Here is a 14,318-nt window from a genome sequence, read left to right as displayed (position 1 = left end):
ATTTTCGGATCGTTTAAAGCGAGGCACGGCGAAACCAAGGCAAACCCTTTCCAAAATAAATAAAGGCAGAGCACGTCTTGCATGTAACACGCGCGCACACACCTCTACGAGGTCTCCATCGGTATATATAGATAGAGATATACACTCACTGAGCGGGGATCACTCCTGTACCGTCCAAGTATATTGACTTGACTTCGTGTATTTCAAGCAAGGTGGGGCAAGAACATGGTAGTTGAGCCTCAGAGAAGAAGATATTGATTGCATATCTGAAATTTAAAGCATCTGCCAAACACTTCTGAGAGATTAAATATAGGCAATATAATTACACAGCCAGATTGGTCCTGGTATCCATTTGAAGCTGCATGCTTTATTTTGTGCTTGCAGAAACCACCCAGTTATTTTTTAACCGAAGTAAAATAACAAGTTGTGAGACAGCAAGTAATTTTAAGGTAAAAAAATACACATTGCCTCCAAAGTTGCTATTTGGCTTTGGCAGAAGATTGCTGGGGGCTGGTTTCCTGGACCATGGAGCAAAGCAGCATAGTTATGGCTCACATAAGACACATCACAGTATTTGCACACATGTTTGTCTCCCCCTTAGGATCCCCTCTGGTTTTGCCCCAGCAGCTATGGGCAGACGTGTGCCTCCAGGAGATTTACCTACTGGCTTCTCATTTCTTTAAAGACCAGGTATTACAAGGCAACAATCCCTAACACCAGGCTATCCTGCCAAAGAATGGTCTGTTTCATCTCCAGAGAGAAGCTGTCCCCAGTCTGTTTAGACTGGGGACAGCTTCTCTCTGGAGGATGAAACAGACCATTCTTTGGCAGGATAGCCAGTGACTGCCCATACCCCCTGAGGCGATGAAGGCCCTGAGGCTTTCTGGTGAGACCTGAGCACATGTGCAAGTGCAAACCATCCCTGTCAAAAGTAGCTGAATAAACTGCCATGAGAAACCTGAGCCCAAGTCCTACACTGGGCAAGAACTTTTACCTCAGCCAGGCACAGGCAGCGGACATACAAAGATGGAAGAGAAAAGGGCAGAACAGTTACCAAGAGGGTGACCTGTCTGAGAGTTGCACAGGCTTCATGCTGCCAAAAGTGGATAAGAAAAGCTGCAAATGGGCTGTGGTCCCCTGCAGGACAGCACAGACCACTAAGGCCCTGGAAGTCAGCTGATACACTCCAGTTAATGCTCCATAACAGTTTTGGCTCCATAATAAGAGCAGCCCCTGGCCCCACACCTCAGCACAGAAGAGATCCAGAGACCTGGAAGAGCAATTATCCATTCTGGTCTAGCTACTCACTGTTGTTATTTAGAACAGGGCATGGAAGTCCAGGACAGATGCACAGCAGGAGGAGGCATAAGGGGACAGATTTGCTGCAAGTAAGTACAAGATGGAGGTACAAAAGATAGTGGCAGAACACCTTGTGGGTCCCAGACTCAGCCTTTTATCTCCCCAAATGCCACCTGCTATTCCTGGTGTCCTCAAATAACCCAGCAAGGCAGCTTACCAGGTAGGAACATGGTAAAGGACGCACATGGGCCAGAGACATGGCAAGATCCAACATATACAGAAGTGCCTGACCTCAGGGTGCTGTCCAGCCCTGCACAGGGCTGCAACCCTGAATGACGCTCCTGTGTGATGTCAGGGAGGGGAAGGGCTTCCCAGTGCCTGGGGGAACACAGGCACATATGCATGTGTGGCCCGTGGCATTTAAGTGCCCAGCAGTCTCACTCGAGCTGGAGAAGAACCCTTACTGACATAAAATCAACAGCACAGCATCAGTGGCTGAAACCAGGATTTCAGAGAGACTGTGTGGATGCAGGGACTCTGGAACTGGCGAGTGTCACCTGATCTCCAGGTGGCCACCTCCAAGCCTCACACCCCTACCAGGGAGGACAACCCCAAGGATGGCAGCTCTCCAGTCACCCCGAACACCAAGCAAAGGAAACCTCCCCAGCTGGCCCAGGGAAACTCTCCCAACCCATCTCATGCTCACCAACCCATGCCCAGCTCATCATCAGGCAGTTCCAAACAACTGCTTGTGTTTAAGGCTCAGCAAGAGTGGGTCTGGAGCTGAGGAACTGCAGTACAAAATGCTCATCAGCAGGAGCTAGCCCTGGGGGCAATACACAGATTTACAGTTGACAATAACTTAAGACAGACAGAGCTCTTTATGGTACACAGATGTTTCATTTCACCTCATCCCAGTACATAAAATCATGCCTAATACATTTAAGAAATGCTCCCAGGCATTTCCCTCTTTCCCTCCCTTCCATATGGACCTAATCTTATGTTGCTCAGCGCAAGCAAAAAATTTTCATCACAAGAGGGAGTATATGAAATTTTTTATCTCCTTAGTCTTAAAGGTGTGCTTGCAAAGTACTAACCTAAGACAAAAGCAACCAAAGTGTTTATATAAAAATACGATTTAAAATTTTTTTAAAACACCAAAACTCCACAAAAAACCAACACCTCTTGTTTATATTAGCTCTAACAATTAAAATACAGGGTACTCAAATTCCTGCGCTGTTTAGCACAATCTCACTAAACAAGCACGGATATTAGTTTTTAATGACTACCAAGATCACTTGATGTTTCAAGTGTTACCTAAGGACCAGAGCTAATGGTTTTAAACTGACAGAGGGCTGATTTAGATTAGATATAAGAAAGAAGTTTTTTACAAAGAGGGCAGTGAAATACTGGCCTAGGTTTCCCAGAGAGATGGTAGGCATCCCATCCCTGAAAACATTAAAGGTCCGGGTGGATGGAGCTCTGAGCAACATGATCTAATTGAAGATGTCCTTGCTCATTGCAGAGGGCTGGAACTAGGTGACCTTTAAAAGATGCCTTCCAATTTAAATTATTGTATGATTCTAACCCAAAACCACTGGAATTCTACCAAACAGTGGAATATTAAAAGAACACAGAATGAGTAGGGTTAGAATGGACCATTCTAACCAGAGGTCATCTGGTCCAACCTCCCTGCTCACACAGGTCCCCTAGAGCACTTTACACAGGATTGAATACCAACAGCTTTTGAATATCTCCACAAACTCTCTGGGCAACTATTCCAGTAATCAGTCACCCACACAGTAAAGAAGTTCTTCATGAAAGAGAGAGGAGTTATCCCATGAACAACTGGGACCTTAAATACTTCTCTCAAACCTGTCTCCAAGCTCTTGAGATTTGAAGCAGAACAAGAAATGAAGGCTTTCCTCTTCCTTTCCTTGTCCACCTAAAACTAGATAAGATTTGTTTAACACAACCCATAGTTTCAACATCCCATGACTTCAGCCTTCTGCTGGCAACCATGCTGATAATAAAGATGCTGACAGCAGAATGTACTCGACAGCAGTGCTGTTGTTAAAGACAATGTGCATAACAGGCATTGACTTGCTCTGCCAGGCCAACGGCATCTATTAACATAAAAACCTGCCAGTGTCCTACAAGTTCCAGAGGAAACTCTGTGAGTGTGTTAGCTGAGTCTGAAAGGACTTGTTCTTTCCCCTTCATTCACCAGCTATATACTTCACACATACAGATAAGAATTTCACAGTTACCATCCAAAATTTCAGATGGATAGGGCCATATTATTGTTTTATTATGGCAGACATGACAGGCTGGAGGTTTGCTCTTCCTTGAAAAATTTCTAGCTGAGCAAGGCTTTAAAAAGTGCTCCTACTCTTGCTGTCCTGAAATCTTTTGGCCCTTGGCCTAATGATCCAAGAATTTGATTTAGACTAGATATAAGAAAGAAACAAACACCATATCAGCCCTTTTTTCTTGAATACAAGCAGACTAACTGCTGCAGACTTCAATTTTGTACAAAAGGGCTTGGCACAGCCCCCTTCTCTCATTCGAGATCTGATCTTGGTGAACCTGTGTTATGTTTTGGGCTATTTTTCCATAGCTTTACTTTTCCTCCCTCACCAGCTTTCATCAGGTGCCTGTTCACATTTGTGTCAGAAGGGATGAGATAATGTGACATTTTATTAATATGATGCATTTGCAGAGCCTTGAAATGAAGTTTTAAATCTGAGAAAAAAATTACTTTCTGGGCAAAAGAGGAAAGGAACCACAATGTAGAAGCCAGCTTCAAGCCTATCCATGATTACAGAGCAAATGAACCCAGTTCAAATGTAAAGTTCTTTATTTTTTCCTCCTATGAAAGCCTGTTTTGCAAACATGGTTAGAGCCCTGAAAGCCAAGCTGAGCTTTACACACACAACACTATGCAATTCTTATCCCAAATGTTATATTGGGACACCTGGGACAGTCCATGCACTCTTCATGGCATTTCCCCATAACCAGGGGACAGTTCCTCCACAGGTCCTAGCAGACAGGGGGTTGCCACAGATGGGTAAAGATTCTTTGTGTATCCTTTGTACAATGCTCAGAAAAGAGAAAATTATGGGTTTAAACTTTCTGACCCACAGATGTGTCTGTGCCAGCTGTAGGTTGCAATAAGATCCTCTAGTCTCATTGTAGAGTTTCCAAGAGGTTAAGTCTGGGGTCAAAGGCCACCTTCCTCAGGCCTGGCTTACAATGAAGGGCAATTCTTTGTGTGGTCATCTTCACAAATGATTGCAGAGTAATGTAGAGACAGCCCACACGCAGGTGACTGATACCACAAACATGTCCTGGCCTGAGCTTGCCAAAGGTCTTCTGTGCAAGGGAACACAGACCTAAAGAAATTTTAGACAGCATTCAGACACCATGCAGAAACCCTCAAAAAGTAAAAAACCTAACTGAGGATAGCAACTAGCCACTGGAAGTTCAAGGCAAGTCAAACCCTAGAAAACTTCTGATGAGAAGTGACATCTTCCAAAGACTCTACCTGACAATAGAAAATGAGGGTACAGCTGACAAGCAGATTTTGATCATGGTGGAATTTAGGACTTACCACGTGTTAATTAACACGAGTTAATTCCAAAGTCTTCCATTTTAGCACTGGTTTCAAAAACTGTGTTGATCCATGGTCCATGGACGGACCACTGCAGGTTGCAGAGAAGTGGACATCTGTAGTGGAGCACACCCTCTGTTCAGGACAAACACCCCGAGGCTTGGCCTGGCAAGCCAGTGTGTCCTGGGGCAGGAAACAAGACTCATTCAAAGGGGATTTTTTCCACATTTTAACTGCCAACCATGGGAGGTGGTCAGGGGGACCTTCTCAGGTTGAGGAACTCTGAGATCTTCCATATTTTTGGTGTCTTAGAGCAATGGCTTAATAGCAATTCTATTACAAATTAGGTTGTATGTTTTTGAGGGCTTTTTTCCAGGGAGGACCAATGGGACTCTGGGGCTTACAGCATCAGGCTATGTGCCAGGACAAGGGGCACATTCAAAAAGGCCATTTCAACTGCAGTGACTACTAATGAGCAACCAGCACCAACACTGCAGGAGATACACCCTTTTTCTCAGCTGCAGAACAAGAACATGAGGCTCAGATTACAGCAGTGGATTGGATCTGCTCCTACCCCACCCTCACTGAGGACCAAGGAACCTGGCCACAGAGGAAGAGGTGTGGTATGACAGAAGATACCAACAAATAGTAAGATGGCAAGAGGCCTGCACTTCAGCACATTCTGATGGATTCTCACACGTGTCTTACAAAGCATAGAAGAAGATTTAGCTCACAAAGATGTCAATTCATTTAACAGCTTCCCAAAATAATTTTGAATTCAAAAAAATCAATGGGAAAAGTTCATATTTCATTGATTTTGAAACCCAACAAAGACAAAAATCAATTGCACTACCACCACTCTGGTTTCCCTGTTAAACACTGGCACCAAGGTGTTTTCTTTTGCTTCCTGCACCACATGCTGGCTAATAGCACGAAAAGAAAAAAAAAATCCGTGTTTCTTAAACTAAGCTAGTGCTTCATGGAGAGGATGATTCACAGTGATTCTAGAGCAGTAGCTGGTGCTTCAGCCATGCACTGTACACAGGCTGGTTTTCTTACGCCTCTTTCAAACCCTTCCTTCTGCATCCTGTGCCTTCACATTCTGGGTAAATTACTCCCTGGCCAGCATGTTTGCTAACAGGTTAAAACTGCTGTAATGAAATACATTTCAGGTTATGTTATATTGTGGATAGCACATCAGTAGCAGGAGCATGTAATCCCTGTATTGGCTTTCAGTTCCTAAGGGTCTTCCACAGCAATTCAGACTCTCCTACAGCTGTCCTGTAGCTGCCCACCTTCACATGCAGTGGGGTTGTGGGTGCTCAGCTCACGGGCAGCAAGCGCTGGTGTAGCTGAGGGTGCCCAGCCCTTAACCTCACGAACAGCTTCTGGCAGGCTGGCAAACAAGGCTTCACACTATCATTTGTCTCCGCTTTTGAGTATGCAACATGCCAAAGCTGAAGTTCCCCAACTTCAGGGGATGTTACCAGAGAGCACAGCTACAGACCTTGATAGTGGGGATAACAATAAATGCTGGGTAAAGATTGAATGAAATTTTACAATTCCCCTAAGGTCAGTGTAATAATTTTCTTAGCAAAACAGCTGAGACCTACTAAAAAAAAAAGTCTCCTATGGAATGGTGTCTCTTCCTTTACAAATCTGGGACAAAGTGAAGAATGCCAGACTGTCTTTTCCCCCTGAGCAGTTAGAAGAAAGCTGTGCCTCCCTCCAGGAGAATCTGATCCAGGTTTATAAAAAAATCAGGGGGCGAGGGGGGGGGGGGGGCTATATGTGAAAAAGAACTATAAAGTAAATTAAGATCAGCTGTTAATGAAAGCTTGGAGTTTAATTAAAGGAGTGAGCAGCTTGTGCATGGAGAGACCCATCCATCTCTAGGATACCTGTGGCTTCTGTCCAGATCTGGCAGGATCCAGGAGACACATATGGGATGAGTGCTTCTGGTGCAAAGTCTGACCCCAGACTGCTCTGATGATGGTAAAACAGAGACAGTTTCCCTGGGAAGAAGACTGTCATCATGACACCACACAAGGCCTGATACCTCCCTCAGCACCAAAGACTTGACTTTAAATATCTAGTTGTGTTGCAAATCATCCTTCTGATGACTGTTGCAAAAACCCATCCTTCATGTTTTGGGATTATGTGGATGATAAAATGTTGGTTATCCCTTTAAATATTAATTTATTCAGGTTCTCCTGAAAGTTGAATTTACAAGAATATTTTCTCTTGTTTTAAAAAAAAGTGCACAGCCAGAAAAGGACTTTGGCACATGCAATATTCCTATCCCAGAATGTGTTAGATTGGAAGGGACCACACTGAGTTGTCGGGTCTGACCTCCCTGCTCAAGCAGGGTCATTCTAGAGCACCTATATACCTATACATGCTTATATCCTGCTGAACACAGTCCACATGCCCTAGACATGCCATCACAACCTGAAGCAGTCCCACAGGATTGCTCCAACAACAGGATCCCACCCTCAGAGCAGTCAAAAGAACTCAGACAGAAATTAATTTGTGGAGAAAGACACACCTGTGTGCAAAAAAAATAGGGTGGCCTTTCATATCCTGGGGTTTCTTCTACACACAATGTGTATTTTGTCCTGTACTTTGTACAGAGTCCTACATTCAGCCTCTGCTCTCTCCTCTGCCCCATTCTGTGCACTGCCTCCCACCTACACACATATTTCTTGCCCTTGCTCCTCTCATCAGACACCGTCTTTAAGACCCTCTTCATGTTGTTCCTGTGGGGACATGGGTTTAGCTGTTGGTCTTCTCAACACTTCACATAAACTCCAAACTTGAATTAACTCTCCCTGATAACTGATTTGTATCCCAGAATGTGCAGAACAAGTTTTGCTCTGGAGATAGCAGGGGGAATAATTTGGAATGGCTGAAGCACTTCAGCCTTGACAGTCTTGGGCTGCCTACCTCTGGCTCTCTCCTGGCAGAGGGAGGCTATGGCCATTTTGCACAGGCTCTGGTCTGTGTGGTTTCTGACACTCATTTTTGCACTGCTGACCATCTTGCAACTACAGAGCAGTAACTTCCAGAAATCCTAGTCACACAAGTTGCTCACAGCACTGTTTACCAAATACACCAACCTCACCCCAAAGGCCAGGAGCAGAAACAATGCAGAAAAACCCACCTCATCTCCACATGCCACTAAGAGATTTGTCAGGGCTCACCACTGTACCAGCCACCCGAGCCACACACAACAGGAGTGACCCAGCATCACTCAGCAAAGCTGACAGCAGACAAGAGCCAGCTGGCAGCACTGACTGTCTTACAGAAGAGCCCTAACATTCCATATACTTCCCACAGACTGGGAATTCCAAGCCTCTCCTTCCACCTGCCTAATTGCTCACAAGTGTGAAATTAGGATTTTGGAAACTGCTACCTGGCTACCAAATTTCCCTGCTGTAGGTTGTTGTCATTGTATTACAAAGGTCCCATATTGTTGTCTCCTTAGTGCAAGAGTTTCATACCTCCTTGATGTTTCTCATAGGCAGCTCCTCTAAGCACTGACTTTTCCTTCTCACAGCAACCAACTGACTCCAGTTCCCCCTCAACCAACCAATCCACTCTTTTAGAACACTCATTCTTCTTATTGGCTACAGCTGTGGCCTGTTAAAGTCAGGCCTGCTCCTAATCATCAATAATTAGCTCAGCTGCAACTCCTTAGGGGTAAGATTACTTTCTATACTACCTTTATTTTCTTATATTCTATTCCCCTACAGTAGGTTAGCAAGTCCCAGAGCTATGGGAGGGACAGACCTGCTGGTCCCAGCCCTGCCCTGTGCTGGCTTACTCCAGGAGCTTCAGCAGCAGCAGGCAACTCCTCAAGCGCAAAAGGGGCATTACAGTTCTCCCAAAGCCACTACAAGGGCTAATTGCTTGACTCTTGTTGTGATGCTGCCCGGAAGATGAAGGTGTGGTTCAGCACACTCATTATGCAGCTTATTCCAGAAGCAGTATTTACTGGGCAAGGGAAATGGCATCCCAGGAGTGACAGCATTACCAGGGAGCCTCCTCCCCCAGCATCATGTGGTTTTGCTCACACTGAAAGAGCAATAAACCCTGCAGTGATTCCCTTTCAATCGGTTCTGCTATGAACCACTGCACTCCCCTTTCAGCTGATGACCCTACTGCCATCATCTCACTGGTTTCAGCTGCATTTAGAAATGGACTGAGCCCTCACTTACTCTATATGGTTACATTCATATGGTATTCTATTTAACATCTTTCTAGGGCCCCCCCTCAAGTACTTTCTTGAGAAGAAGAGTATAGGGATGGCTTCATGTCCTACAGGGCACAGACAGCACTGTGACTGCTGCTGGGGATCTAGGGAAAGAAAAGCCATCAGCTGCCACAGCAATCCCTGGGAAAAGATCACTGCTCCCCTCCTCTCCACTGGCTGGGAGAGCATCTCCCCCTTGGCATCTCCCCTCTGCCCAACACTATCCCATGGATTACCGTGCCTCTAGGCATCCAGGCTGCTACCTGTCACCTAGTACCCCCAGAAGCCTGGCAGGAGCTCCCTGGCTCAGGTCAGTGACAGACCCACTGTGCTCCTAAGGGAGATGAAGGGTATAGCCTCCACTTCACATGCTGTAAGGATTTTAATCCCATCGCTGTAACAGCAAGCAGTGACAAAAGCATGCAACAGAGGTGTGAGATGAGGCTTATTTCATCATACCTTCAGAAAGGCAAAAGCCAGAAAACACCTTTTTTCTAGCCCCTGCATAGACAACTTCCTCCTTATCTCTTTATTAGTGGTTTTACAGTTTTTTATACTGCCTTGATGAGACAGAGCTGTTGCCATATGGTATGGACAGGCTGCAAGAGCAGCTCCCTTGTTGGACTTGTTTGGTAGGTATATTGCAATTGGGTCCGTTTCCATGAACAATGAATGTGTGTTCAGAAAAGGGAAAAAATAAAAGATAAGAGAAGATATTATTAGAAGGAGCAAAGCCTCGATGAGTCTCATCACTTCCCCAGCTGCTGCTGTGTCTAATCATTTTCATAGTATATCAGGAAGTGTGAAATCACCGATTAATTTCATGACAGAGGTTTTCATCACAGAAGGTGGGGATGTGAAACCACCTTCTGAATGCAATTGCAGCTGTGGGTTCATTCTCACCTACCGAGTCTTCCCCCTGACCTCAGGTACCACTGGGGAAGGATGAGACACAGCTGTCCAAACCAGGTCACCGTTTTTCTTTGATGAAAACAGGCAGACAAGTGCCAGTCTTGGCTACAGAAATGTCTCAAGGTGCTTGAGATACTGAGATGGGGATGTTTCCTTCATAGATTTCTCAACAGCACAGAGTAAATAAGACACATTCACATTTCCTCTGGCTCTTGCACCTCTCAGCAGCAGTGAGGGCAGAGCTCTGAGCCCAGGTGCTCCAGCTGTGGAGCATTAAGGACCCAGACTCAGCCACCAGGCATTGTCTGAATTGTCTGAGCATTCACTGCTCTTGGCTAGGTAAAGGGTCCCCACAACTTGTAAGACCAATTCAGGAAATGCAAACTCATGAACTTTGGACAGCCAGAGGACCTGCAGATAATCCTTCCTCACCCACATCCACAGCTGCCAATGTGAGATCTCTCTGCCACCCTCTGCAGTCACAGGGACAAGTGCAACAAGGTTCCAACCAGCTTGGTGCTACTGCAGTGCCTGGAGGGTGGTGCAGGGAGCTTCCAGTCCCTGGAGTGGAGTACATGGGATCAAGCCAAATCCTGAACCGATGGAAGTCAGCTGGAAATTTTCACTGTGAGAAGTATAGTCCACACCACTCTATGAGAGCTGCTGAAGAGTCAGGAGAAACAGTGCAGAATGGTGAAGGGCAGAAAGGAAAATATGCTGCATCCAACTCCTTCCAAGGGGAACTTGCAGAAGCAGAAGGAAATCTGTACTCTGATCAGAATATCATAGCCACCAGCTCTCTCATGGAGCACAACAGACCTTTAATAACAGCTGTTTAGTTGATACCTGCTACTAAAAGGCAAGATGACAGACAAAGAGGTCATTGGTTTGCTCCTGGCCTTGAACTGGACTGGAAGTTATTACAGTCCCACTAGTATGGCCTGACCGTCTCATCAAGGAGCAGGCAACACACATGGAGACTTACTGGCTTAGCCTGCATCCCCCTTGTATGCTGCAGGTCCTTCTCCTTCACACACCAGCCTGGCACAAGGTCACCATCCTCCCTGGCATTACCCTCTGACAGTTTGTTGTTTAATAAACCTGGAGGGGAAGGGGCACAAACCTGGGGCAGCACCAATGAGCCTGCTTCCCTGGCATGCAATGCTGTTAGCCAGCATGAGTCAAGTGACAGTCCCCCAGGGCACTTGCCTTGGGCCAGGTTAGCACACACTGGTACAGGTACTGCTTGGTTTTCACCAGTGTCCAAACCAAACTGATCAGAACACTGGGACAGACAGAAACCCTTGAACCAGGATACAAAACTAAATCAAAGTTTTATGGGCTAGGATGAAAGGGGAAGTACTTCAAAGTCTGCAACACATTAATTTTCCTTTCTGCTGTGGTTTTTCCTTCCCCCTTGTTTTAATATGATGGATCACTTGATAATGACAGGAGGTCGCTCTGACTGACACGTTCACCCAGGATAAAGGGGAGCAGGAAATTGGATCTGAGGCTCTGTGCTGTATTTCTGTGAATTCTGGAGCCACCAGAAGGAGACCCTTGGTCGGGTTGCTAATGCCATCACATTCCCCAGAGCTGCAGACATGCAGTCCTGCGTTCAATTTCCTGCAATCACTCCTTGTGTCTAGTGCACAGCCAAAGAACAGGAGTATAAAGTCTATCTGATTTTAAGATGTACACTCATCAGGCACAAGCTCTGGCTACAATAGGAAATTGAACTCTTGATGAAAATGGTTTTCACCAGGGAGCCTCCTTGTCTCTCATGGCCTTCCCCATTCTGTATTGTCTGGGGCTTAAGGTCACAACTATTGCCTCTTTCACCAAGAGAACTGTTTTAGTATTTGCTTTTCTATCCCCACTTTTTCTGTCCTCTATGAGGAAAGCTCTTTCAGTGCACTGAGCCCTTTTCCCTCCTGTCCCAGCTACTCTGGGCCACTGTGGAGGTAATACACTGAGCACACCACCTTAGTCACTTTTCCTCTGCTGTCTCCTACATCCTTCAGGAAAAGCTGGTTTACCTGCTGAAGGGAGTGGACCACAACAGCGGAGGGGAAGATCTTCTAATACAAGAAAAAAATCTCCTTTGGATTCAGATCTGGCCTCACAGGAGATATCAGAACACTGGGAATCTGTTCCTGCTATGGGCTTTGCTGGATCCTCAAAGTTCAATCCCTTCTTTGGCTTCCTCAGTTGTTGGGCAGTCAGGAGGACACTTTTCTACAAGGACCACGAGACCTGCAGGTGCAAAGACAGCCATAACATGTCACTGGGCACTAAGTTCTGGATCCTACCCTACTGATACTTTGAAGGAGATAAAGCCTGTGAATCCCAGACTGGGGGGAAGGCATTGCTACTGATGCCTATTTCTGAAGTGGATCCAAACAGCTTCACATTCTAGAGGCTTTAAAATGCAAAGCTGGGTTCACAGCCTTCACTCATCCCTTGCTATGGACAGCTTTTTGTACTTCTAGACTGCAACCTGAACAAAGACAGCTGTAGTAAAATACTCAGGCAAGGTTTTTGCTCAAGTACAGCTAGGCAGTCCTAAGCAAAACAACCCAAATATCTCACTCATTAAAACATTGCATTTTTATTTATGTCTATGGGCTGGGCAAGCATCTGAACATGCATGAGTTTAGATTGCTTCCCAGCTTTGGGTGATCAGCCCTACGTCCCCCAGGAAAGCTACTTTAATTGCCACACCACCTGGAAAACTACCCAGCAACAATATTCTTTGCCTTGCTGCCCCACCAGGCTGGACTGTACAGACAAGATATTGATGCAGCAACCTGATGTAATCAAAAGCTGTAAAAGGCAAAGCAGTACATAATTTTGGATACAACAGTCTGTCTGTGCACTTAGCCGTTTTTTATGTTTTCCAAAACATCCAATAAACAAAATTGCATTTAACCATTAACAGCCACACAGCAATATTCCTTGCAAAGCTTGTGCTCTCACAGTGGGTGGTGGTGGGGAAGGAATATGGCTTGGAAGTAGGTCAAGAAGTGTCCAGAATTAGGAATTACTTTACTTTTTTTTTTTCCTTTCCAGCAGGTGAGTCATCTGAAACTTCTCACTGTTGAGCACAGCTTTTGGAAAAGGTGGCTCTCACTTCTCCTAGCATTAAAGAGTCAACCATATTCTTTACTGAGCTTTCCCACAGTGCTCTTCTGACTGACCATCAAGCCCACTTAAAACACCTAAAATGAGAGATACAGCTCTGAGGGAAGCTTGTGCAAAGCTAACTTTGCAGAAGGAAAGGGAATGAAGGGTTAGGTCTGTCTCCTACACCACAGAACCATCAACCCTAAAGGGCAAGAGCTGCCTGGGCAGATGCAGAAATGCTGCTGCAGCTTTCCACCTTTTCTCCTAGCAGAAGCTGCCATTCCCCAGAGATGCAGGTTCAGGGAAGCTGAGGAAAAGCACACAAAGGCAGTAGCAAAAGAGCCTCTCTCCAGAGGACCAGGAGGCCAGAATCCTCTCCACAGCACAGAAGTGGGTCACAGTCCCCTTCTCGGGACTCAGTATTTCAACAAAACCCATAGAAATACAAAGCCACCTGACAGATTTCAGATACTCAAAAGTGCATTTTTGTTCCAGTCCATGAGATGAGCTTTGCTTTTTCTTTGTATCTCAATACTCCAGTTTCCAAACAATTAATCAGTCAAGCTATAAGGAGAGTAAATGAGATCAATAATTCCTATCAACTTTTAAAGTGACTAAGATACAGCTGAGAACCTGGAAAGAACCATACATTAGGCAAAAACAGAGGCATTTTCTCATTTTATCTTTGTCCACGTTCCTGAGAAGGAGGGGAAGACAAAGCCTCTTTCTTTACCTACCTGGCCTCAAAAATAAGACAAACTCTGTTACCTCAGGAGAGAGCTGACCATAGCAGCATCTCAAACTTTCCTTTAAAACTGTGGCCTACTTTACCAGCCTCCTCCCAGCAGATTCAAAGCAGAGGAGTGCTATTGAACCAGCCACACGTGCAGGTGAGTGGTTGGTGGCCAAGTGTCCCTCACAGCTGCAGAGCTAGTTTAACTTACCCCAGCTGAAATTTTCCCCATTGGCTGACATTTAACTGCCCTGTTTTTCCCAGGATTTATCAAGAAGTCGGGCACGCAAGGTGACTCATTGCCAGCTAAGCCAGAGCCAGCAAGAGCTGTCACACTGTGCAGTGCTCTGGCTGCCCAGGAGGGCTGTCACTAAAGCAGT

Source organism: Molothrus ater, chromosome 6 (genome assembly GCF_012460135.2).
Source record: "Molothrus ater isolate BHLD 08-10-18 breed brown headed cowbird chromosome 6, BPBGC_Mater_1.1, whole genome shotgun sequence".
In the NCBI taxonomy this organism is placed as follows: Eukaryota; Metazoa; Chordata; class Aves; order Passeriformes; family Icteridae; genus Molothrus; species Molothrus ater.
This window is presented reverse-complemented; position numbering follows the sequence as displayed.